Raw genomic sequence first — 26,855 nt, forward strand, 5'->3', positions numbered from 1 at the left:
AATCCAAGCCATAATTATTGTTTTCAAAATAAAGATTATAAACAGGGAAGCAAAATGAAACCATGTGGCTCGGTGTAGACTGGTATGGGCATTTAATGCATTTGTAGGTTCAGTGGAAACTGTTGACTTATGAGAAAGGGGAAAACAAGATGCCCAGTGCCCCAGCTGTAGTGTCTGTAGGCAGGTCTATGTTTGTCATCAATGGTCTGTGGCAATTCGGATACTGTGATTGCATGATTATGCATACATGTGTTTTGCTCTACTTCTTGTCATTTAAGGTTTCAGTATAAGCCCTGGTTTAAAATGTAAATCATATGGAAGGTGAAGTAAGCTTGTTAAACTTTGAATCACACCCACTCAGGAGTCTGCATGCTTTGTGAACCACTACATAGCTGCTCAAAAAGTGCCCTCCTAATGAGGCCAATTCTGCCTAATGCATATTCCAAGAATAATACTTGACCAAAATTGAATGCAATTCTCTTGTACTTGTTATAATTTTCTATGACAGAGAGCAGAGGCTAAATTCGGTGAAAGTATTGTTTTTCTTCTAAGCCTGGGTCTGCCAAATTTTTTTTTATTTCCCTCCCTCGTCACCCCAACCCCAGTCATCCTTTTTGGAATGATGTGGTGATCATAACCAACTAGGAAACTTGCTGGCATCTGCGTCGTGCCCATTTTCACCACTTTCCCTCACCCCTTCGATAGGTTTTTGGTACAGAATGGAAATATTCCCAAATGGGAGAGTCATTAACATCAGCAATGTCAAGAGCAGCCTTGAAAGGAGGCATCTGAGAGTCCATATGTACAGTGCACTTATCACGCAGACAATGTAAAAGCCATTTGAGGTCTGTAACTTCCTTTTCTACACAGAAGGAAATGTGACAGTGAATCAAATTGATACAGGAATTTTAAATATGTGTGGTCACACAAAGTTAGAGAAGATTATAAATTCAGCATTAGAAACCCAAAGAAGAAAAAATAAGCCACAGGTAGTATTTTCATATTATATTTGTTTGAGCTGTCAGGACAAAATACTAGAGAGAAATATTTTTATGACATGGAAACTAAGATCTGCTTTCCAAAATTATTTTCCACTAACTTAAAGCTATGTATCATTGTGCAAACCTAAACACTCCTACCCTTGCAGAGTCAAACATTTATCTCATGACTGGCGAGAGGATCCCCATCTCAAATGCGCACGCATGCTTGGTAGCGATGGGGTCTGTTCCCAGTAGTAATGCTCAGGGGAGCAGGACTTGCCTCCTAATATCCAGAATCATGTTGTTTTCACACATTTTCTTGAAAATCCCTCATTTTCCAGAGGGAAAATGGATTCTATAACAAGGGGGGGCCTCTTGATAACTTCAGTAAGAGTGTTTGATCTTTCACTTTTTTTACTCCAAGAGCATAGTAGAGACACCAGCTCTCTTTTGTGAATTGAGGGGTGTGAGGTTGTAGAGAAGGGTGTTCTTTCAGTGGGATGGTCCACATGTCTTCGCTGGTCTTGAGTAGGTTTACCTTGAGAGCAAGGCCAACAAGACTCTAAACACACAATACACCTCACTGAGTGTGTGTGTTTATTTGTTTTTTAAGAAATGAGAATGGATGATAAAGTTCAGTAGAATCTATGACATGGATTTTAACCCCAAGCTCCATGCATACTCTTCCTTGCCCTTTCTATGACCCTTAGTCATATTTCTAAGAAGGTCTCCTGAAGCAACTCTTTAAATTTTAAAAACATTCTTGTAACCTTAAGTAGACACCGGCATATGCTCAGACTATTGTTATTATTAGACTTTGCTTCCCAGACCTGGAGAAGAAAGCAGGTGTCTACTCCTTCTTCTTTTGCTGTATCTCCCATTTATAGAGCTTACTGATGCCTGAACCAGGGCACAGATGACTGCTGACACCAGCCCGCCCTGGCATGTGCCCACAGAGGAAGCACTAAAGAGCTAGTGAGAGTGTGCCATGCACTAGCCAGGGCTGCTGACCCACCATACAACCTGTCCTGACACCTTGAGGAGCCTCTCTTATCTGCTCAGGACTCAGGGCACAAGCAGTACCATGGGCCACTCGGGGCTGTGGCACCCAGGGGAGAGATGATGGTGACTGTAACCATCAGCAGAGACCAGGGAGGAGTGGTGAAACATATCAGACTGAGAATATATTTTTAAGGCCGAGTAGAGAGGATTTGCTGATGTATTGAAACTGAGGTGAGAGAGAAAGCCAAGTATGACATGAAAACTAGAGGATTGGGATTGCCATCGACTGGGATCAGAAAAACTGGAGGTGACTTTTTTTTCAGTGGAGACAGCTGTGCCTCAGAGAGCTGAGGTAGCTTAGCCATCGTCGCACAGCAAGTACACTGCACAGCAAGGACTCAAACAAGGTTTTTAAATTCCAAACTGAATGCTTTTTCCAAGACACCGCAGCTGAGAATCACTGATGAGAATTTACTTTCTGTGGCCCACGCTAGGTCAAGATTTAAAGAAAGAACATTGAAACTCTCAGACTTAGGGAATCTGCTGTAAAGGGGGAGAAGAGTTCAATCTTAAATTAACTTGAAATCAAAAGTCCCCCCGCTCCCCTAATAAATAAAACAAAACTGAGGTGAGCCTAAGGCCAGCATGCTGATTGCATCAGAGAGGCAAAGATGAAAAGAGGAGAGAGGAAAACGGGCATGAGCCCTAAGTCAGCATGTTAAAGGGGCTGGCCTGTGAGCCCTGTATTATCAGACGTTAGTCAGGGAGGGACGTCCTTTTGCTGGCTTAGGAGAAATCTGAAATAACACATTACTTTTAGGGCCTTTGATTTTTTTTTTTCCTGGAGATGTTTTGTTTTGATACATCCAACAACAGCCAAAGAGAAAGCCTCAGAGTACAGACATAATAAAAACAGCCGATCCATAGTCACTAAGTATAAGTTCCACTGTCTTCGTCTTGCCCGGCCCAAATTGGCAGCTCACTCAAGCTCAGAGACATCCTGGAGGATTTAAAGAGCAAGCCTAAATGTTTTTAAAGTTCTGGTGTCGGGACGTCCTCCTTCAGCTAATGGCTCTGAGACCGGTTAAAACTCAGATGTTTCGGAGAAGGGTAATCATTTGTAATTAACCAGGAGATAACTGAGATTTACCCACAAAATCCAAATGGGGTGACATGGGAAGCTCTGCACCGTCTGGCAGAAGGCTGGCTCCCAGCGGTTTGGAAATGAGGCTACCAGTGTCTGGCTAAAGAAACGAAGGAGGGAACGGGGTTCTACACTCACCTATTCAACCAGCCTGGGTTGTTCAGAAATAATGACATAATTATGAAAACTGAGACCTGAGTGGCGGGGAGATGGTATAAATGAAACAAATTCTTCATCTTTTATCATGCGGTCAAAAGTATCATTCAAAATTGATAAATCAATAAATATGAAGTCAATCACCAGAAGAACTTAAAACAGACATTGTTTAAGGTGGTTTGGGGGGGGGACATGGTGAAAAAGGGGGGGCTTAAGAAAGTGAGGGAAAAATACCTTGGATTCATACTCTCCGGTATTGCTTGCCTTATTCTTAAAAAAAGTCTTTATATATTTCATTTAAATTTTAAATTGAATAAATATGTTAAAATTTTATTCATTTGAACAAGGATCTGGAGGTAAATGGTGAATAAGATTTGCATGTTCCCTGTTGTCATAAAAGCTTTGGTTTCAAACACCCTGAAGCAGAGGAAGAGAGAGTGAAAAATTGGAGGCACATGAAAATAGAAACTCAAGTAGAATTTTGGCTTCCTTGTTGGGGGGAAACGTAGATCTCTTTCCTGTGAGTGCCTCACTCCGCTGCCTTGGATTAAATGAAAAGGCAGAAAGGACATAAATGTTCCCAACTGGTAGACATTTTGTAATGACATAAGGCAAGTTATGCCTGGCTCTACCCTATTTCCTACCACCTTCCTCCCATAGACCTTCTCTCTTTCCTGAAAAGAGCAACTGCGTTTTTCCTCAGTAGGAATTAAACCACCCACAGAAGATGTGCAGAACGAGTGGGAGACAGACACAGGAAGTCAGTTCCCTCTTCCATTTCCCTCTGGCTGCAGAACTCTGACCTGGCTGTGTACCCACTCACCACATTCCCCAACTGGGTCATAAGGAACAACATTTCTCAAAACATATTGCCAGAAGCAAAGAAGTGAATACATTTAAATATGCTACTGGTGAATCATTCACAGAACTTCAGACTGTGAATATGGAATCATTAAAACTATCAGTGTTTGAGTTCTGTCCTCCAAAAGCTGGGGGTGTCAGACTACCTTTGATTTAACAACTCCGGTAACTCTTCCTTCAGGTAATTGGTTTTGGTGCATCAAGACTTCCTTAGGCTGTCCTGAAGGATTCCTGAGTTGGTCAGGTTCCTAGAAAAACCTTTTCAATGGTTGTGGCCCATGGTCACTACAAACCAAGGCTAACCATCCTAATTTTGCAATTAGAACCTGGGTCTTTGCTGATAATAATGCTAGTTTACATCTGCACTAAAGGTCTCCTGAATGTTTGGCTGGTTAATAAGCTATACACGTGGAAAGTGAATCTACATGAGATCAGGCAGGAGAAACTGTTGGAGAGCCACAGGATGAACAATCCCCAGTGTGTATTACAAAGAGTAATTACAAAGACGGTCATGTATGTTCTGACCAGTGAGAGGAGAGAGGCCTTACTGAATACTGGGAGCATTCAATAGGGACCCAAAAGAGGCACTTCATTGTAGCAGGGTTAAACCAGCTCTAGAGAAATGGCTACTCCAGCACCCTAAAAAGAGCTTAAAGGGGAACCTAAACAAAGATTAAGCAAGTCCATAAGTAACTTACTTGCCTACAAGGAGAAAGCCCAACAAACTTAAAAAAAAACACAAAAAAAAAACCAAACAAACAAACAAAAAAAACAGTCGCAGTGTCTGTCATCCAATTAAAAAGAAGCAGAGAAACATGACTTATCACCAAGAAAAAAATCAGTCAAGAGATGTAGAACCAGATCTGATGGGATTAGCAGACAATGGCCTCAAAACAGCTATTGTAAATCTAAGGATAGAAATGGAAAATAAAATATTTTTTAAATGAAACTTCTAGAGGTGAAAAAAATATAATACTTAAGTGAAAACTTTACAGGTTGAATCCTGTCTACCAGAAGGATATGTTGAAGTCCTGGTCCCCAGGACCTCAGAATGTGGTTTAGGATGGAAATAGGGTCACTGCACATGTAATTAGTTAAGATGAGATCATACTGGAGTGGAACAGGTCCCTAATCCAACATGACTGGTGTTCTTTCTTATAAGAAGAGATAGGAGACATTCAGGAAGAAGATGGCGATGGGACAATAGAGGCAGATAGTGGAGGACTGCATCTACAAGACAAGGAATGCCAAGGATTGTTGGCAAACACCAGAAACTAAAAGAGACAACAAAAGATTTCCCCCAACTGGGAGCATAGATTCCTGTTGATGCCTTGATTTCAGATTTCCAGCCTCCAGAATTGTGAGAAAATAAATTTCTGTTGTTTTTAACCAGTCAGTTTGTGGTACTTTGTTATGGCAATCATATAGGAAACTAATACAATTGGATCATCAGGTTGCAAATGTATAATTATAATGGTAACTGTATCATATTATCAACTGGTTTAGGTAATATGTTATCTCATATGTAACATATTACCTAAACTTAAGTAGAGTGGGGGAGAGGGGGAAGACCAAAAATATTAACAAAGCTTCAGTATGTGATACAATTACAAGTGATTGAATATATGTGTAGTTAAAGTCCCAGAAAGAGAAGAGAAAAGGGGGCAGAAAAAATATTTAGATATAATGGCCAAAATTTTCCAAAACTATAAATTCACATATCCAAGAAGCTCAACAAGCCAAACAAAATAAACACAAAGAAAACCACATCAAGACATAATCAAATCAGTGAAAACCAGTGATAAAGAGATAATGATAAAAGCATCCAGAGCCAGAGGAAAAGGACACATTATACATAGAGGATCAAAGATAAGAATTTGTTTTGCCATCTCATTTAAAAAAATACAAGCCCCAGAGACAAAGGAATGACATCTCTTAAAAGAGTACATCTCAAAAAAGAAAATAAGGCCAGACTGTATTCTGGGTCATTAATCGAGTTTCAATATAATTAAAATTATTGAAATCCTGTGTTCTTTGATCAAAATGAAATAAATTAGAAATCAATAACAAAGAGAATAGTCCCATACTTCTAGAGAAATTGAATTTGAAATTGAAACTTTTTCAACAAAGAAAATTCCAAGCCCAACTTATTTCAATGGTGACCTCTATCAAATGTTTAAGGGCTAGGGTTACATCTTCCTCCATATTGTATGAGACCAGAATTATCTGATACCAAAACCAAAGTCATTATTAGAAAGGAAGTTAAAGTCCCATATTCCTCATGAACATAGACAAAATATTTCTTAACCAACTCTGAATATAACAAGGCAAGCCACATACTGGGAGAAAATACTTACAGTACAAATGACTTATGTCTAAAATATATTAGGAATTCTTGCAACTCAAAATAATTTTTAAATAGTTAAAAGATTAGGGAATAAATGCATTACATAAGAAGTTGGGGGGCGGGAGGGGGTGGTAAGAGATCAACCAAAGGACTTGTATGCATGCATATAACATAACCAATGGACACAAGACACTGGGGGGTAGGGGAGGCGGGGGGAATGTCAAGGGGGAGGAGAAAGGAGACATATGTAATACTCTGTAATACTTTAAGCAATAAAACAAAATTTAAAAAAGGAAGTTATATAAATGGCTAGTAAGTACATGAAAAAATACTATCCTTAGTTATTAGGAAAATAAAAGTGAAAACCATGAAATACTGTTATATAATTACCAATGCTAAAATTAAAGACATTTGACAATAGCAAGTTTGGGCTAGAAAATTGAGGAAATGGAATTCTCATATTTTGCTGATGGAAGTGTAAAATTGTACAATCATGTTGGAAAGATGTTTAATAGTTTCTTATAAAGTTAAACATACACTTTCAAAATATGCAAAAATTTGAAACCCAAATATTCATGAAATGCTGAGTGAATAAACAAATCGTGCTACATTTATACACTGAAATACTGCCCAGCAATGAAAAGGAACAAACTACTGATACAAGCAACAATGTAGAAGAATCCAAAAAAACCTTCTAATGAGTAAAAGAAGTCAGTTAACTAAAGGGGGCATAGTGTATGATGGCATGTATGCAAAATCCTGAAACACAAAAACTAATTTATAGTGACTGAAGGAAGATTACAGTTGCCTGCAGGAGTGTCAACTGCAAAGGTACACCAGGGAATTCTTTAGGGTGATGGAAATGTTCTAGGTCTTGATTGTGGAGGTGGTTACTCATGTGTATACATTAGTCAAAACTCACCAAACTGTACAGTAAAATGGATATATTTTATTATAAATACTTCAATAAAGTTCCTTTTAAAAAAAAATCTGAGTGCACCATCTCAGTGAAATTTTCAGAGGTTCAAGGTGAAGAGCAAGTTGCTCTCCTTGGCCCTTCTAGGCGGTCCCCCCAGGCAGTGCTTTAGGATGGGTTAGTGACTTATTTCTCTAATTCTCCAAGTCTCCCTTCTGGAAATTAACCTTTCCCAGCTTCTCTCACAATTGTGTGAAGTTTGATTCCTATAATAACTCCCTGATTTCATAACATTCATAGTTTCTCTGCTGCTGTAAATGGTTTCCTAGACAGAAACCATGTTCATGATACACATGGGAAACGAGACAATGAGCTAATCATTTTTGCTTCCAGGAATAATCATGAAAACTCACCACCATGATCCAGGGAGCCTTTAATTACCCACTCTATTAGTTTTCTGTTGCTCTGTACCATGTTACCACAAACTTAATGGCTTAAACCAATACACTTCCTTATCTCTCAGCTTCTATGGAGCAAGAGTCTAGTGCATTTTAGCTGGTTCCACTGCTCAGTCTCTTAAATCAAGGTGTCTGCTGAGACTATCATCTCATCTAAGGCTCGGAGTCCTCTTCTGAGCTCACCAGCGGTTAACGAAATTCAATTTCTGGAAGTTGTAGGACTGTGGTCCCCTCTTCCTTGCTGGCTGTCAGCCAGGGGCTGCTCTCAGATCTCAAAGGCTGCCTTTAGTTTCTGGCCATATGGCCCTCTCCCACAATATAGCAATTTGCTTCTTCAAGGTCTGCAGTTAGCATTTCTCTTGCCAGTCTCTTAGAGAGTCTTAACTAATATAACATTATCACAGGAATGACTTTCCCATTACCTTTGCAAACAATATAACCTAGTCAAGGAAGTGCCTATCCCATTATACTTACAGGTCCTGCCCACACTCAAGTATCTCAGCATTTAGTCCACCAGGAAATAACATGAAATATATAAGCCTTGGAAGATGAATAAAATTTGGACAGATGAAAAGGAAAGGGAAAAGAATTTAAACCAGGGATGTATGTTGTAGGGCTGAGAGTAGGATGAAGCTGGCATATTAAAGCTACAAGCCAAATGAAATAGGACATTGTGCTAAGGACCATGGGAAGCAGAATTATAATTGAAGAATAGGGTCAGATCCTAAGAGTTTTTACCATTATACAAAGAAACGTGGGCTTCAACAGAAAAGCAGAAGAGAAATGGCATATGAACTTTGAGTAAGGAGAATGACATAACAAAAAGTGCATTTTATATGATAAGACAAGCGAATAAAATTCAAAAATCATTACTATAGCTAGACACTGTCTGATTCAGATGTGAGGTGGTAGACCTTCGGTTCACTGTGGGGATAAAAGGAAAGGAGAAATCTGAAAGGCTGTTAGAGGAAAATCTGTTACACACTTGTTCCTTCTAGATACAGTCTTTCCCAACACACATTGTCCTTGATTTTATAGCCTGGCTTACATCCACGTTTAGCTTGATATTTAAGAAACAGTATCTGCTTATGCCACTGAGTTGGATAATTAATAATAAAAACATCTACCATTTTAGGAGTGCCATTTCATTTTCACAACAACCCCATGAGGTAGGCACTATTTTATCTGTATTGTATTAATGAGAAACAGAAGGATAGAGAGGTTGAACAACTCCCATAGCTAGTCAGTATCAAAGTTCTAAATTCAGTTCAGGCCTTTCTCCCTCTTCACACCATAAAATAGTACTACCTACATAAACTATTTCATTTGCCAAGCTTGTGTATACAAAGTAGTTTAAAGACTTGTTTTACTTATGATAGCTACAATTTAATGTTTGTTTCAAGTAAGACTCTGGTCCATAGAATGCCTTCCAGAGGAGGAGCAAAAAGCATAAAGCTGTATCTAATTACTAAATTGAGATAGAAAATAATTACCCTAGTGATTTACACTTACACTATCTTAATGATAATACAGAAGTTTATGAAACAATCTCACAAAATACCAAGCAGAATGCCTGGCTCATGGCAATCACTCCATAAATATCAGTTCCCCTTCCTCTTTTCCCCTCTTTTTTACTTTCTTCTATGAGCTACTCCTGTCATACAATGATAAATTAAAGCATAGGGATCAGTTTAATGTTGTTTTAAGGACTACATGCCTTTTGGGGAGAATGGCAAATACATAATTCTACCAAATTCACGTGTCCTCAAGAGGCTGCAGGAAAGGAACCATGAGAAGATTTTACATTTTTTTTTGGAAAAGGAAAGAACTGACCAAGAAGAGGTCTGAGGTAACAGAAAGCTTATGGCAAAAAAAAGGGGGGGAAATGCCTGGGCTCACCATCAACCCCCTTTCATGATGGCCTTAGAGTATGAACCACTCTGATGTTAGATTGACCCAGATAATTACATTGGTTCTGCATTTTGGGGTATCAAAGGACCAAAACTTGTGGTTATGCTACAGACTACACTGCCCTTTGGAAATTGACTTTTCTCCCTGAATAAACTTGACAACAGCAGTTGAGCCCCAACCACAGCTGAAGGAGACCCCTTCGCTCCCCGCTAGCTAACAAGTATAGAATTAGCCTCAGGCCACATACATTCGGGCAGGCATCAGTTCCCCAGCAAACACCCAGCACATCTGCTCCATCAATTAAAAAGCATTAGGCAAGTGAGCCATTAGAAAGTTCAGCATGATTAGTAGTTACCATGCCTTTCATAGCCACTTTTAACATCTCCATTATTTCAACTAAGAGCTCTGGTTATTATTAAAAGAAGTTTTATTAAAAGGAAGGGGGAGAAGAAGAAAAAGACATAAACTTGCTTCTCAGACAGGTTAATACAAGCTCTCCCTGAGCTCTGTATTATTGACTTAAGGAACATTCTCAGAGGGAGAGCAAAGGAGGTTCGGGTTGTATGGAAAATTTGACTCAAACCAAAAACCCAGCCAATACCACAAAATGGATTGGAGTCAAATCAGATAAATAGAAAAAGAAAAGAATACAAAATATTTTTGAATGACATTATCAAAAAGGTTAAAAAGCTTAACAAGCACCCAATTTAAGGCGCACAGAGCACAGGTTAGCTGGACCCTGACATAAGGTGCTTCTAAGTAGGGATGAAATGATGTTTCCTTTCCTATGCCCGTAGGGAATGTAGTTAAATGTTCACAAACATATACATTCTTCTTGGGTTTGGTTTCTGCAACTACCAAAAATAATGTTTGAGAAATCACCCGAACCTCCCAATGTATTATTTATGTAACCTAGATATCTTAAAAACAAAATGTACAAGGTTTTAGTGCCAGTTAGCATGTGAAAATATTTGGCAACAATCTGTTTCTACTTCTTTGATAAACTGCATTGTCTTTTTATTATAATGGAAAAGGATTAGTAGGGTTTACCAAATAAACAGCAGCTTCCTTAGAGAAATTGACCCTTGTATTTTATAAAAACCAAAAAAAAATCAATTCTGAATAGAATATGGGGGTCTTTGACAGACTAATGAAGGGCGACCTTCAAGGTCTGTAACCACGAAAAGATCTGGGTCAGATGAGGATTTGGGCTAGAGATACATTTTGATACTTTCTTTCTATTTTAAGCACCCGAAAATTTAGATGCTTATACACAATTTATCCAATTATTTTTTTTAAATTTTTAGTCTGCAAAATTGTGTTCTTCCAGGGTTTTTTGCCTGTGTTTGGCCTGGAAATGATAATATTTATAATAATATATCTTGAAATGCAGAGGTGCACCCAAAGAAAAATAAAAAAATATTTTTTAAAAAACTGAACCAGACACTTGCAGACTTAAAAAAAAAAAAAATGTTTGATTTAGTGAGTGCTTTAAGTGAGCACTCAAAGGGTGAAGGTAAGACACATTGTTTTAAATCCAAATATGTTTTTCTTATCCTTTGCTGAAACAAGATTAGTATTTCCCAAACAAAATTTTACTATATATTGAAAAAGTAAAGGAAAGGGGAAAAGATAAAGGTGAGCCCAGTTTAGAGTCTAACTTTTGGGGGAGAAACTTAAAGCACGTAGGAAGCAGAAGCAAGACCTTTCAAAGACACGTCAGCTCTTCTGTCGGAGGTCACATCACCTGTTTGATTTAAGACCAGAACCTGAATGCCAGTATTGCTCTTTTCCAACCAAGTCCTCATGTGAATCAGCTTTTCTGTATCACTCTATGAGTAACCTGCTCTCTTGACCACTAAAGTCTGGTCTGAGCTCCTGAAATCAACACCCCGATACATTAATCCAGAAAAACCTGTAATTGATGCCAACACAGGGTTATCATTAGGTGATAAGCCTTCAACTTTATTTTCTTCCGTCATTCATAAGAAGGAAGTTCTGGCTTCCAAGATAATTAAAGGTCGGCAGATTTATAAGCAGGTTTGCTTTGCCACTTGTTCCCCCCACATGGTTTCTTTTCCATTTCTCTTCCCTTAATAACTGGCTTAACGCCTTTATATAATAAAAAGGTCAGATAGACTCCACACAAAGTACTCATAATAGCTGGCAGCCTGTCCCACTGCTATTAGCCGCGGTGTAGCTGAGCAGAAGTGCCCCGGCATGTAGGAAGAACAAAGAGAGAAAGCAGCATTTCCAGGAGCGCATCAGTGCAAGGCAGAGAAAGCAAGAGGGGGACCAGGAGTCTGGGCTTGAGGGGAGACATGCTGTCTAGACTCACAGCAGCACGGTTCCTTTTCAAGTAGGTGCCAGGCTTCCTTGCACTACCACAAGGCCCTCCTGGAGAAATGGATGCTTATGGCAGTAAAAACGTGCAGTTTTGTGGTCAGGTCTAGACACATGAAGGACAGAGTAGGACATGGCTTATCCACTCATTTCTATTTTCCAGGATTAATAGCAAGTCACTGCATCCAAGTAGAAACTATAATAACCTAGTTTTAAGGAGACCAAGATGAATGCAAAAACCACAGTCATTTGAATGTATGGAAACATTCTATTTACCTGCAGAAATGGGTAGAACTGTAATACATTGCTGATAATTTGACCATTTTGACCTATAAAAATGCAATTCGTATGGTTCTTTCTATGTTTAAAAATAGAATAGTGTAAAGATTTCCTTTGGTGTGAAAATTAGTCTAATCCTGTGGATTTCTCAGATTCGGGGTAGTTAAAAGCCAAACACTAAGTTATTCGTGTTTCTCCTTTCCCTAGAGCAGTGGTCGGCAAACTCATTAGTCAACAGAGCCAAATATCAACAATACAACAATACAACGTGGTATTTTGTGGAAAAGACACACTCAAGGGGCCAAAGGGCCGCATGTGGCTCGCGAGCCGCGGTTTGCCGACCACTGATCTAGGCACTTGGGCTGACTGGGCACTTCAAGTCTCTGCCACGTATCTGTTCCATGCCAGTAGGCTACCTCAGGAATGTCCTCATGGAGATGACAGAAACACAAGAAAGAGCAAGGCCTCTTGAGTTATAGACTTAGAAGCACCATACTTGCACTTCTGCTTCATTCTATTACCCAAAGCCAGGCACATGGTCAAGTCCAGAGAGAGAGGCAAAGGACACTTCAAAGTTAAATGCCAAGGGGGTGAATGCAGAGAGGGTAAAAGATCATTCAACACATCAGCAAGACCTATCAATTCTACCTTAGAAATACTTTCCACACCTGTCCAATACTCCTTCTATCTTATTGCTACCACCACTTCAGTTCACCATGATCTCTCTTACCTATCATCACCTGACTGCTTTGTCCAAATCTTTCTTGTCCATTCCTTCTCAAACCATTCTCATTGCAGCCACGAGAATAAACTTAAAAAGAAAACCTGCTCTGACCACTCATTTAATTAAGTCTGCCAAATGGTTTCCTACTGTTCTCAGGATAAAGGTGAAAATCCTGACTAAGGCCTGAATTGTTTTCAATTTTCAATTGAGGGGTTATTTTAAAGCAAATAGGTGAACCTGGTGAAAGGGAGAACGAGAGTGAAGAGGGGGTGTGGGAAAGAGAGGCTTTGTAATGACTTCCATGTAAGGACAGCCTGGGACTCCTTTCTGCAACCTCATCTCCTTCCATCCTTTCTTTCACTCTATGGTTGGAACACATCATAATTCCCCAATTTATACACTACTTCAAGCCTCTGGGGTCTTACTTGGACTGCTCTGTGTCCAAGTAGAGTTCTTTATCTCTCCTTTTGGTACGAAATCCAAACCCTCTGCCTTTCTCCTCTTTTTCTATTAGGGAAAAAGATGAGAGGAGAACAGCTGTAGGTGGTTTGGCTCTGTGGATAGAGCATTGGCTTGTGGACTGAAGGTTCCGAGGTTCAATTCCAGAGAGAGAGAGAGAGAGAGAGAGAGAGAGAGAGAGAGAGAGAGAGAAAGGAGGAGGGAGGAGAGGAGAGGAGGAGGAGGTAGGCCTACTCTTGCATGAATTTCATGCATTGGTATTTGCAGGGGTTGAGAAATGAATGGAAGAATCTTTACTGTCAAGCAAGGATCCCAATCCTAGTGCAGGTCTCGGGCAGTGATCAGTAAACTCATTAGTCAACAGAGCCAAATATCAACAGTACAACAATTTAAACTATATAGGAAGGGACATTGATATTAACTTAATTAGGGTACTCCTAAGCTGGCTTTTGCCAAAAAATGTCCTCAATCTGATTGAGGTACGTTCGCTGAGGTCGACTCCTTCCAACTCTCCCATCCACGCACGTCTTGTATACTTGTTCCAGATAGACAAGTGTGGATGGGAGACTTGGAAGGGGTCGACCTCAGCAAAGGTACCTCAAAACAATGTACCTCCCCCGCCCTGTGTATCCCGCAGCCTGCCTGCACCTCGTCTCCTGTCGCCTGACCGACTGATACCCCCCACTTCTTCTAATGTAATTAACCTGGAGATAACTGAGCCACTTCTTCAAAATAGACTCGCCCAGGCTGAAAACCGACTGCTGCTCATGGGCCACGAAGTTTCAATTGCACTGTATGTGCACACCCGCACGTGGTATTTTGTGGAAGAGCCACACTCAAGGGGCCAAAGAGCCGCATGTGGCTCGCTAGCCACAGTTTGCAGACCACTGCCCTAGAGTATCTCTATCTCTTGCCCATTTTCAAGTGTTTCATAGCTATCTGGCCCCGCAGGCCAAGTTGTAGGGCAATTTAACTTAGTGTTATATCAAGGATGCAATTTCTAGTTGAGCCAGTACATTGGCACAGGAAATACTCCTTGCTCTATGGCCATATCCTGTGTATCTTGTCCTGGCCAATTTGCCAGATAAGACTAGTTCTCTTTCAAGGAAAGATTGGGGGAAAGCTACTGAGCTCTGAAAAAGGAATTACTAGTATCTTCCTGATGTTGGGACATTTGATTTATTCAGCAACATCTTCTTACTAGGAAACAGAGAAAAGAGGACAAGTCTCAGAGTCAGCTCTAAATTCTTCCCCTCTTCCTCCAAAGTCTGCTTTTTATTCTTGTATTTATGATTGATAATACTTATGGAATTGTTAGGGTGGGCTAATGAATCAACATAAGGATTGATATTGTCTGCCTGAATTTGCTCCAAACTTTTAAAAGCACACAAATATGAAATAAACCTAAATTATAATATACTGTACATTGCTGTAGGAAACTTCCTATTATCTCTAACTTTATATAGATGATTTCTCACTGTGTAAGTAGAAGACAACCCACTTAATAATTTCTGGCCCAGTGAACTTTTCCCCAACTTCAAAATAAAGTTTAGACTACATCATATCTAATGAGAATGAGTTACCAGAAAAAAAGGTCATGTTATCAATATTCTCACAATGTCAAGATCAAATCATTCTAAGCATTTTATTTTCTAATATCTGCCTTCAAATGAGTTCTTTTCCATGGGAGGCCCAAGAATGACCATAAGATGCTTCTGTTCTGAGACTACATGAAGAATAATTTTTAAGAAAAAAATAATTTCATAGTAACATTAAGGTAACGTTGTCAGGGGGAAAAATTCCAAATTCTGTTTTGTGAATTGCCAAGAACTGGGGTCAAGTCTTGATGCCTCCACTGATATGCTCTGGAATTGGAAACAAGTCAATTTCCCCTCCCTCGAGGTCTTGAAATTAATGTTTTATCTGGATCACCTATGTCACAGTATTCAAGCCTTCCTAAGAATAAAATGGAATTACATGGCATCTTAGATTCCTTCCAAAGGTGGTGTCACTGTTTTTTCTCCTTAATTAGTTGATGATATTGCCAACTTTCCCCCGAGGCATCGTATTCATTCCAGCAAATTCTTATTTAGAAAGCTCACATTACAACAACCCTGTACACTTTATCTGGATTGGCAAATTTAAGCCCCCATCCACGAATTTATGTTTTATTGAAACTGATTCAGTTGAAGGAGCATATCTAAAATTACTATAACTAAATTCCTTGAAGGCAAACTGCAAATTAAAGGCTATATAGAATCCCATTTATAAGACAAGACCTGTGTGTGTGTGTGTGTGTGTATCAATGAGTCTGTATGTGGTTGCACACAGGCAGGGAGGTAACCATGGTGTGAATTAGGAATGCCCTCCATCACCAATGTGCTGACCAAGACAACTTTTTTCTAGAGGAGTATGTTCAGTGACAGGTCCAAAGGGGCTAGCGAAGGTAAAGCTCATGCCAACATAGGACTAATCATTCCATTTCTTGTCTCAGTGACAACTTGCCAAATGAGGCAGAGAAGAGTACACCTCCCTCTGTAGGTCTGGAAGATGCATTTAACTAGATAAGATGAGCCAGTACTGCAAGAGGAAAAAACCTAGGGAATCCACTAAAAGGGTTGGCAAGCATTCTTAAAAAGAAAAAAGGTGGCTGTAGAAAGGGAAGAAGGGAATTCAGGAAGCATAAAGAGGGGAAAGGGAACATACATGTAAGCAAACATGAGAAGGAAAAAGTGATTATGGAATGAAGTTGATACAGGGAAAGATTGATGAATGAAGAAAGCTCTCCTACTTTCTCAGCCTAAAAAGTAAACATTACATTAGTCACTATATACAGGGATTCTAAAAACTATCAACAGCTCAAATGGGCTTCTTTACTTAGTCTTTTTTTTTTTCTTCACAATATGAAAAGAGAAACTCATTCTGACTTAACAGAAGATCTCACTGACACTGGTGAGTGTCTGGCTTTAGCAAGTACTTTTGCTCTTATAAGACATGAACATTATGCTAGATGAGCAATAGAGCATACTTCTAGACCTTGGAGCTCAGGAATAAACTGAGTTATTGTTGTTCTTCATTGTTTTGGTCTTGAATTCTAACTTCTCCTTCCTGAGAATGGTGGGACTGGATGCCCTATTTCAGGAAGCGCCTTTAGTCTGATGCTTCTTTAATTGGAAAATACGGGTAGTGGCTTAGAGCTAACCCCTTGCAGACTAACAACCTAAACAGCATGATTTAAGAGCAAAAGAAAGTTCTAAATGACAAAAGCATTCCTTACTGATTCTACCATCATACTTTAAGGCAGTGACAGGGAGAAGTTTTTGTTGAAATAAGGCAAGAGAAAGGGAAACAAAAAAAAGCCAGTAGTTTATTATTACATTAAAACAGGTTAGTTTAGCAGTTTAGGTGGTTGTCACATGGAAGACTGCAGGGATAAGACCAGAGCAGGTTATATTTAATTGGATAGAAAGAGGGTATGGGAAGGTCCACACAGGGTTGCTACTAGAGAGGGCTGGCTGGCTGGCTGGCTGGCTGGCTGGTGGGGAGGCAGACAGGGCAGGGGTGAAAGGGGGGGTTGGTAATAGGGGTGGTAGGTTGGGTGGGGCAGTTGGAAAAGAAGCAATGAGTGACTGAATGAAAGGCAATGTTTGGTACATGGCATATGGTGTGTGTGTGTGTGTGTGTGTGTGTGTGTGTATGACAAGCATGCACATGTGTGCCCTCCCATCATGTGCAGTGTGAGCAAGAATCTGCATTTGAGGGATGAGAAGGAGACAACATAGATCAAGCCCAGACAAGATGCTACTAAGTTTTAAGAGTGCTCATAAGATAAATCTCATCTTTTTATCAGCCACCACAATGCCAGTCTGTATTCTGAATAATGCTGCTTAATCCAGGTTGTTTGACAGCAAAAACTCAGAGGCATTGTCCATCATAATCTCTTTCCGAGGCTGCTTTAAATAAATGGGGTGAATACTGCTCTATCAGTAAGCCATCCTTTGTGTGAAACGGGGTCAGAGATTCACAATAAACCTCATAAATGATCAAGGCCCTGACTGAATATTTATGACTGCTGTGCTTGGATCTTTGTTACCTGTTTCTAGCATTTTCATAGATGATCTCTGTGATATAATTATTCCCATTTTACAGAAGAAATTAAAGGGGAAAAGTAAGATTCTCAGCTACCCAGGAAGCTTAGGTCTTGGGTAGAAACCAGGGCTCCCTACTCAGAAGACTGAGTCCCAGTTCTCACTGAGGCCACAGGGAATGCTGATGAGCTCTTCATTTGATTCTGAGCATCTTGATTTCACTCAAATTTCATAAAATCCAGGATAATTATTAAGCGTTCATCTCTAGGTAGGATTCTCCTCTTTACTAACCTGGGAGTGGTGAGTTGAATCTCACATATTTCCAAGAACCAGTTGCTACAGTTACCACCGTATTTGAGAAAATACCATAGAGTGAGGGTAAGGAGTGCCAAGCACTGATCATTTGGACCCTGATGAGATAGAGCTACCCCTTCTCTCAAGTGCCTCCAAGAAGATAAATTGCTTAAGGAGAAAACTCATGGAAAATAAGTCAGGAGCCTTGTTTTATTCAGTGTAAAGAAATGAGAAGACTGGGAATATCTGCATGGTTACATTTACCTGATATTTAAGAATTTATTCCAATTGAATTCATATCCTAAATAATTTTGGGATGCATATCTGTCATGTCTAATAGCTGAAATCTTTCCAAATGGGCCCAATCTGTAGTTGTTAGAGAAAAATTCAAGCTGATGTATACATTATACAGTACTGGGTTTTCTTGATAAACTTCTATACTTTAAGGAAAGAGATACCTTTGAACCATTGATCAATTAAAGGAAGAGAGTAAGACAATTAAGTCCAAGTATACACATGGGCCATTTTGCAGCCTGCAGTACACTGACAGGAAAAACAAACAAAACAAACAAAGAAAAATTCTCTTTCTATAAGGAGTGCAGAAAATCTGGTCACAGGATGAAGAAAAGAATGAAGTAGGAAATCAGAAAGATTGATACAGATAAGGGAGCCAAAGTCAATAGTTGAAATGTGTAGCAGAAACTTAGCAATGAGAAGAGTTAGAGAAGAGATTTTTAAACTATATCAAAGTCAAGAAATAAAAAGAAAAACTGAAAAACTATTATATAATTGAGGGAGACTATAGAGACAAGGCAATTAAGTGTCATAGATGATTTTTGACTGGGTTGTTTATGGTGGGGGAAAATGGGAAAAGATACTTTAGAGACAATTAAAAATTGGAATATGGATAGTATAGTAGATAAAAGTTTAATATTAATGTTAATTTTTCTGAACCTGATAGCTGTATGATGGTTATATAATATGTAATTGTTCTCCAGCATTGAAATATGTAGGCATGAAGAGGTACAATGCCTCCAACTTGCTTTCAAATAGTTTGGGGGCAGGGGGGAAATAAGGATAGGTATGAATAAATACATAAAATTATTTCCTTCTCTAAATATAGAGGAAAGGGATATGTGTATATGTGATACATATGAAGAGAGACACAGCAAGAAGGATAAGCCAAATAGGACAAAATATAAACAACCAGTGAATCTGGATAAAGGATATTTATGAGCTCCTGGTGCTATTTCTTGCAACTTTTCTATAATTTTGAAATTATAACAAAGCAAAAAGCCAACACAGAATAGAGGAACTAACCAATTTCTTAAACACATAGCCCATTGTATGCTTAAACACTCCTGAACACCCTGACATCAAAGTTTCCATCCACCCATTGACAGGGTATGCAGTGAGAGGAACAGGAAAGCAAAGACTCTAATGGATGCTCTTAAAGTTTCCTGTTGACTTTCAACAGCAAGTGTGTGCCTTGTCATCACCTGAAGTTGCCATTTCTATATCTTAAAAATCTTAAGACTCAAACAAAAACCCTTTGTTCCCAGTCCCGACAAGCTTGACTCAAGGTATTGACAGCTGCTGAGGACCACAAAACCAAGGCAACGAGGAAGGAAGCCTAGTGCTCTCCAGATGTCGATATGTATTCCAATAACTGAAGAGGCCAGGAGAGTCCAATTTTTTTGGCGGGCTATTGAAGTTCTCATTCTTCAGTGGCACTGCGAGACTTCCTGATGATACTTTATGATCTCTCCTAGCAGTTCTGAAGGATTCTCCCAAGCCCTTAGGGACACGATGCTTAATTACCTTTCAAAAAGCCAGTAATGGTATTTTGTGGTCATGGACAGATTACACACACAGGCACGATACACATCCTCTCACGAAAGTGAGTTTCTGAGGCTTCATGACTCACTGTCTTCTATTCATATAGGGAGCACATTATGTTTGGCTGGGACACAAAAACAGGTAGCTTAACTAGTAGCACAAGCATGTGGCCTTTGTCCATAGCCCAAAGGAGATCACCTGTTGGATCCTCAGTGGAATTTCCACTCCCGGTCCAAGTCAAAGGCATAATTAAAAAAAGATGTTGTTGTTCTCCAGGTGTTTCTTTCAGCTGGCAAACTTCCGCCCTCTCCATTGTGTTTCCCAGGAATGGGAGGTTTGAAACTGAATGGTAGTTGGTGAGGTTGTTGCAATAAAAGTTGGATGGGAAATGGCACTCAACCTGTTAAACTGGAGATTCTTTTCTGAGGGCACTTAGCAGCTTTCATCCTTTTATTAAATAATTGTTCCTTTTTAAAAACGCTCAGATCTTCATGAGCTACCAGGCTGGATATAACTGATATGCCTGCCTCCTGCTCTGCCTTCCCAGCTCCTCCAAACTTATCCATATCTATTGGTGCTTTCAAAACCCTTTTAAAAGATACCTCTGGGAAGTCTCTACAGATGAGCTTCACTTAATCCTGTCCACTACTCTTCTTTCTATCTCCTCAAAATTTAAAGCATAGGTCCATCTTTCCTCACAAGACATGTATTCCTGAAAAGTTGAATGTAGATGTAATTTTTAAAGACTCACTATGTATTAGTCAGGTCTTGGTTGCAAGCAATGAAACACATTCTGACTTACTTAAGAAGAAAAAATATTAGAAATACATATAATTTAGAAGACACAATCAATAGGAGGGCTGGAGAACAAAAGCTTGGGGGAAAAGACCAGAATCAAGGAAGATAGGAACCATGGATCGATCCTCAGGAAAAAATCTGTGTGAGATGTCGCCACTGACACCTCCACCGTGGTCACAGCTGGACACCACTACACTAGACAAAAGCAACTGCTGTGCTGAGAATGATGTCCAAACCGTATCTGCATCTTAGCAACACTCCCTCAAAATTTCAGAGGCCCATGTGGGAGCAGTCAAGTGACTAAGTCTATGTCATATGCTTCACCCCTAGAAATTTCTACCCTAACGGAAAGGGGTTCAGATTCTCAGGAACAAAAACAAATGCCAACACATTTTAAAACTGCAGGAGAACCCAAATTGAGACGTTTTATTTCTAATGTATTTGCAAATTGAAAAAATCTTAGTTTAAAACAACTGTCTCCTTGATTAAAGTCTCTCATAAAGTTATATTTTTGGGACACTAGATTCATTCACTCACTCCCCCTATCTTTAGCCTTTATTCTCTTCTTTGTTCACTCTAAAAGAGAGAGAAAATTATTTCAGAACTTTGGTCTTAGCTTAATAAAACATTTGTAAATTTTTGTCCATTTTTCATCATCTCAAAACAGCAGGAATAAATGTATCTAATCAGAAAGGATGTTAATTGATCTCTTCTTTTGCATTTCTTTGGGAAGAGGGTGCAGGATTATCATGTTTTTTTAAGGCATCTCCTCCTCTGTCAAGTAGAAGTGGGGGCTAAAACTGTTAGCTTGTCCTTCTCCTATAATTACAGGTTCAGAAAAAATCTCAAGGAGAAATAAAAAATAATGCATTCCATTTAAACCATTGAAGAATAGCTCCCGTATATATATACATAGGTAAGGTCTCAAAATACCTAGTCAAGCTTTCAAGTGCTGGTTTTCAGGTTGCTAAGTGAAGGCACAGATTTTAGCAGAAAAACAAACCTCGTTTTATGGTGCTTCACTTTATTATGCTTCACAGATACTGCATATTTTTCAAACTGAAAGTATGTGACAAACCAGTGTCTGTCAGTGCCATATTTTTCCAACAGCATTTGCTCACTTCACGTATCTATGTCACACTTTGGTAATTCTCACAATATTTCAAACTTTTTCATTATTATTAATACTGCTACTACTATTATTATTATATTTATTATGGTGACCTGTCATATTTATGCTACTATTATAATTGCTTTGGAGCACCACAACCCGTGCCCAAATAAGATAATGTTGATAAATGTTGTGTGTGTTCTAACTGCTCCAGCAAGTGGTCATGCCCCATCTCTCTCCCAATTGCCGGAACCACAACGATATCAAAATTAGGCCAATTCATAACCCTACAGTGAAAGGAAGAGTCCCGCGTCTCTCACTTTAAATCAAAAGCTAGAAATTATTAGGCTTAGTGAGAAAGGCATTTCAAAAGACACGTCGAATAGTTAGCCAAGTTGGTGAATGCAAAGGAAAAGTTCTTGAAGGAAATTAAAAACGCTACTCCAGTGAACACACAAATGATAAGAAAGTGAAATAGCTTTATTGCTGATATAGAGAAAGTTTTAAGGTCTGGATAGAAGATCAAACCAGCCATAGCCTTCTAAGTCAAAGCCTGATTCAGAGCAAGGTCCTAACTTTCAATTCTATGAAAGCTGAGAGAGGTGAGGAAGCTGCAGAAGAAAGGTTTGAAGCTAGCAGAGGTTGGTTCATGAGGTTTAGGGAAAGAAGCCATCTTATAACTTAAAAGTGCAAGGTAAAGCAGCAAGTACTGATGTAGAAGCTACAGCAAGTTATCCAGAAGATCTAGCTAAGATAGTTAATGAAGGTGCTGTGCTGAACAACAGATTTTCAATGTAAAGAAAACAGCCTTATATTGGAAGAAGATACTACTTAGGACTTCTGTAGCTACAGAGAAGTCAATGCCTGGCTTCAAAGCTTCAGAGAACAGGCTGACTCTCTTGGAAGGGGCTAAAGCAGTTGGTGATGTTAAGTTGAAGCCAATGCTTATTTACCATCCCCAAAACCCTAGGGCCCTGAAGAGTCAAATCTACTCTGCTATGCCCTGTAAATGGAACAACAAAGCCTGAAGGACAGTACATCTGTTGACAATGTGGTTTACTGAATATTTTAAGCCCACTATTGAGAACTACTGCTCAGGAAAGAGGATTCCTTTCCAAATATTTCTGCTCATTGACAATACACCTGGTCATCCAAGAGTTCTGATGAAGATGTACAATGAGATTAGTGTTTTTATCATGCCTGCTAACACAGCAGCTATTCTGAAGCCCATGGATCAAAAAAATAATTTCAACTTTCAAGAATTATTATTTAAGTAATACATTTTGTAAGGCTATAGCTGCCATAGATAATGACTCCTCTGGTGGATCTGGGCAAAGTAAATTGAAATCCTTCTGGAAAGTATATAACATTCTTGATGCCATGTAGAACACTTGTGATTCATTGGAAAAAGTCAAAATATAAACACTAATGGGTGTTTGAAAGAAGTTGATTCCAGCCCTCATGGATGATTTTAAGGGGTTCAAGACTTCAGAGGAGAAAGTAACATCTGCTGTAGTGGAAATAGCAAGGGAATTAGAAGTGGAGCCTGAAGATACGACTCAATCACTGCAATCTCATGAAAAAAATTTGAATGAATAAAAAGTTCTTATGGCCCTAGCTGGTTTTGCTCAGTAGATAGAGCATTGGCCTGTGGACTAAAGGGTCCCAGGTTTGATTACGGTCAAGGGCATGTACCTCAGTTGCAGGCCCCTCCCTAGCCATGGTTGGGATGCATGCAGGAGGTAACCAATCGATGTGTTTCTCTCACATCAGTATTTTTCTCTGTCTTTTCCTCCCTCTTACACTTTCTCTAAAATCAGTGAAAAAATACCCTCAGATGAGGATTTTAAAAGGAGGGGGCTTCTTGTGGATGAGCAAAGAAAGTTGTTTCTTGAGATGGAATCTATCCCTAGTGAAGATGTTGCAAAAATTGTTGAAATGACAATAAAGGATTTCAAACATTACAGAACTGAAGTTGAAAAAGTAGCCGCACTGTTTGAGAGAATTGACTTCAATTTCTCACGTACTACAGAGAAATTATTCATGAAAGAAGACTCTATTGATAAGGCAAATTTCACAATTGTCTTACTTTAAGAAATTGCCACAGCCACCCCAACCTTCAGTAACCACCACCCTGAGCAATCAGAAGCCATCAACATCAAGGCAAGACCCTTCACCAGCAAATAGAGTATGGCTTGCTGAAGGTCGGATAATGATTAGCATTTTTTTAACAATAAAGTATTTTTTAATTAAGGTACATACATTGGTTTTTTTAGACATAATGCTATTGAACCCTTAGTAGACTACAGTATAGTGTAAACATAACTTGCAAATGCACTAGGAAACCAAAAAAAAAATTCTTCTGACTCGCTTTATTGCAATATTCGCTTTATTGTGGTGGTCTGGAACTGAATCTGCAATATCTCTGACATATGCCTATATCTATTTTCCAATTATCTGCCCTCCTTAAGGAGGCATCATAGACACAGTATGTCTCCCCTATGAGTCAAAGAGAACTAATATATATTGAGTGCCTATAATGCTTCAAATTTTGCCATAGATACTTCATATATATTATTGTATTTGATCCTTAGAATAATTCAAGAAAAGGAACAGTATGTTCTCTCTTCAGTTGACACTTAAACTAAAATAACCAAATTGCCCAAAGTCACATAACAGTAAATAATAAGTTAGGATTCAAATGCATTCTCCCAGAACTCCTACTCTTTTCACTCATGCCATGATGCCTTGCAACTTTACTCCCTGAAGTTATATAGTTGGATATTGCATTTTATCTGGTCTCAGGTGTTTTCTCTCTAGCTTGGAATTACTATAAAATATAGCAATATTTTTCCTTTACCAGAATGGCCGGACCCTGATAACTTTGGAAGCCAGAACAATGATCACAAATGCCAATTCAGCCTAGTTGCTGAAATGATCACCCTTTTTGCATTTATGCACAAGGAATGTTGTTTTATTCTCCCTCTGCATAGGCAGATATACTATTCAGGCTCTGTAAAAAGAAAAATAGGCCATGCCTTCTAAATGCTACATTCTATTTAAAGTCCCAGGTGAAGTGGGTAAATGTTTCCCCCTCTTTTTTACTGATTAGAAAAATGCATCCATGATATAATCAATTTAGAAAATATAACAATGTATAAGAACAAATTAAATCATCCATAATTGATGGGATGGCTTTGACTTGGTTAATATATTTAAATACAAGAAAATCATAAGACTTTAGTTCTACACAAATGTTTTCAGTATAGAGCAAAACTCAAATTCCTCTAGGCTGGCATTCAAGCCCACCAAAGCAAGAGATTGGACATGAGAGCTCATGAGAGCCTAATATTCACGCAACAACTGTTTGGTTAATTAATCTCACCTAAGTTGATCCCTGGCAAAAGAGGCAAAATGGCAGTGTTCCTGATGAAAGGCTAACATAAATCAAGCAGCAGTGGCAATTAATTATCCTTTCTGCAGCTGAAGAGGATGCCAGGGGAAGCCAGCCCAGCCCAAAAACTGTTGCCAGAGATTCATTCATCCACTCAATAAATATTTATTGAGTGCGTACTATACGCTCGGGCCTGGCACATCTAGATGATGGGGATTTATCAGTGAGAAACACATACAAAACCCTGCTCTTAAAGGAAAACAAATGAGAAATGTTTTCAAAGGACCAACATCCTTGTGTCTAAAACTTCCAAAAGAACTTCAAGTCTTTTTGTGCTTTCTAGATTTATGGCAGGACTAGAGGAACAAACCACCTCACCATCATTTGCTGAAAGGCAGTAAACTATTGTGTTAAGGTAAGGAAATTCACATTATGGAGGGAGCAGGTTCAAATTCGATTGACATTCAGATTAAAAAAATAAAAAAGGCTCTAAGTTGGAAGATAGTCTAAATCCACTGATGTCAAGTTGGTTGGTTGTTTTTTTTCCCCCTTTCATCCACTTATGGACTTGGATGTCGGAGATGTGATATCCAAATAAAGAGGATCATCAAAAAGTATAACTTTATTCCCCCAACAGCCTTGGAGAACACTCATTTCCATGGAGCCATTCCCAATGCCTTCCATATGTGTGGGTGTCTTCATGTATGTTTTACAATGATTTCTGGGTGTAGCAGGTTTCTCCCATTCTTTTCCAATACAACACACCTAACTTATTACATAAAGTTCTTGGTTTCAAAACATTGGAAGTCTTTTTGAAGTTAGATTTCTTTCCATGACTGCCCAACATGGACAAGTTACAAAGCTTTAGTTTGGGAAAACCAATGTCACCAAATCGCACGGATGCATGTTTATAAATTATTTTGTCTCCACACCCATTAAGTTTCTATTTATTTGTTGGTTTTAGAGATTGTTTGCATCTCTCTCGGGCTCGCCCTGTTTCCAGTTAGTGAGCAGAGGCTGCAGGGTGGGACTAGATGCTCAGGTATGAAGACACTCTGTGACTAGATTGTTGAAAGGCACTGTGAGTTTTTGTCTGGTATCTACTGTCTCCAGCAGATGTATCTAGTTGCTAACAAAGGACACGGAGAATTTTCTCTTTTATTGTCTGCATCCCAGTTCCTCTCCCACACTTGTGGAATGACTGACATCATTGCTTGCGGTGGGGGGTGGAGGGGGTCATATATGGAAGGAGGATAAATAAAATGCAACCTCCTCGCCCTAGCTAGTTTGACTCAGTGGATAGAATGACCGCCTAAAGCAGTGATGGTGAACCTATGATACCTTTGACACACGAACTCATTTTTTTGGTTAATTTTTCTTTGTTAAATGGCATTTAAATATATAAAATAAATATCAAAAATATAAATCTTTGTTTTACTATGGTTGCAAATATCAAAAAAAATTCTATATGTGACACGGCACCAGAGTTAAGTTAGAGTTTTTCAAAATGCTGACACGCCGAGCTCAAAAGGTTCGCCATCACTGGCCTAAAGACTGGTTCAATTCCAGTCAAGGGCATGCACCTCAGTTTCAGGCTCCATCCCAGCCCTGGTTGGGGATGTGTGCAAGAGGCAACCAATCAATGTGTCTATCTCACATTGATCTTTCTCTTTCTCTTTCTCTCCTTCTCCTTTCAACTCTCTCTAAAAATCAATGGAAAAATATCCTCGGGTGAGAATTAACAACAACAA

This window comes from Myotis nattereri (genome assembly GCF_964212035.1).
Source record: "Myotis nattereri genome assembly, chromosome: 2".
Taxonomy (NCBI): domain Eukaryota; kingdom Metazoa; phylum Chordata; class Mammalia; order Chiroptera; family Vespertilionidae; genus Myotis; species Myotis nattereri.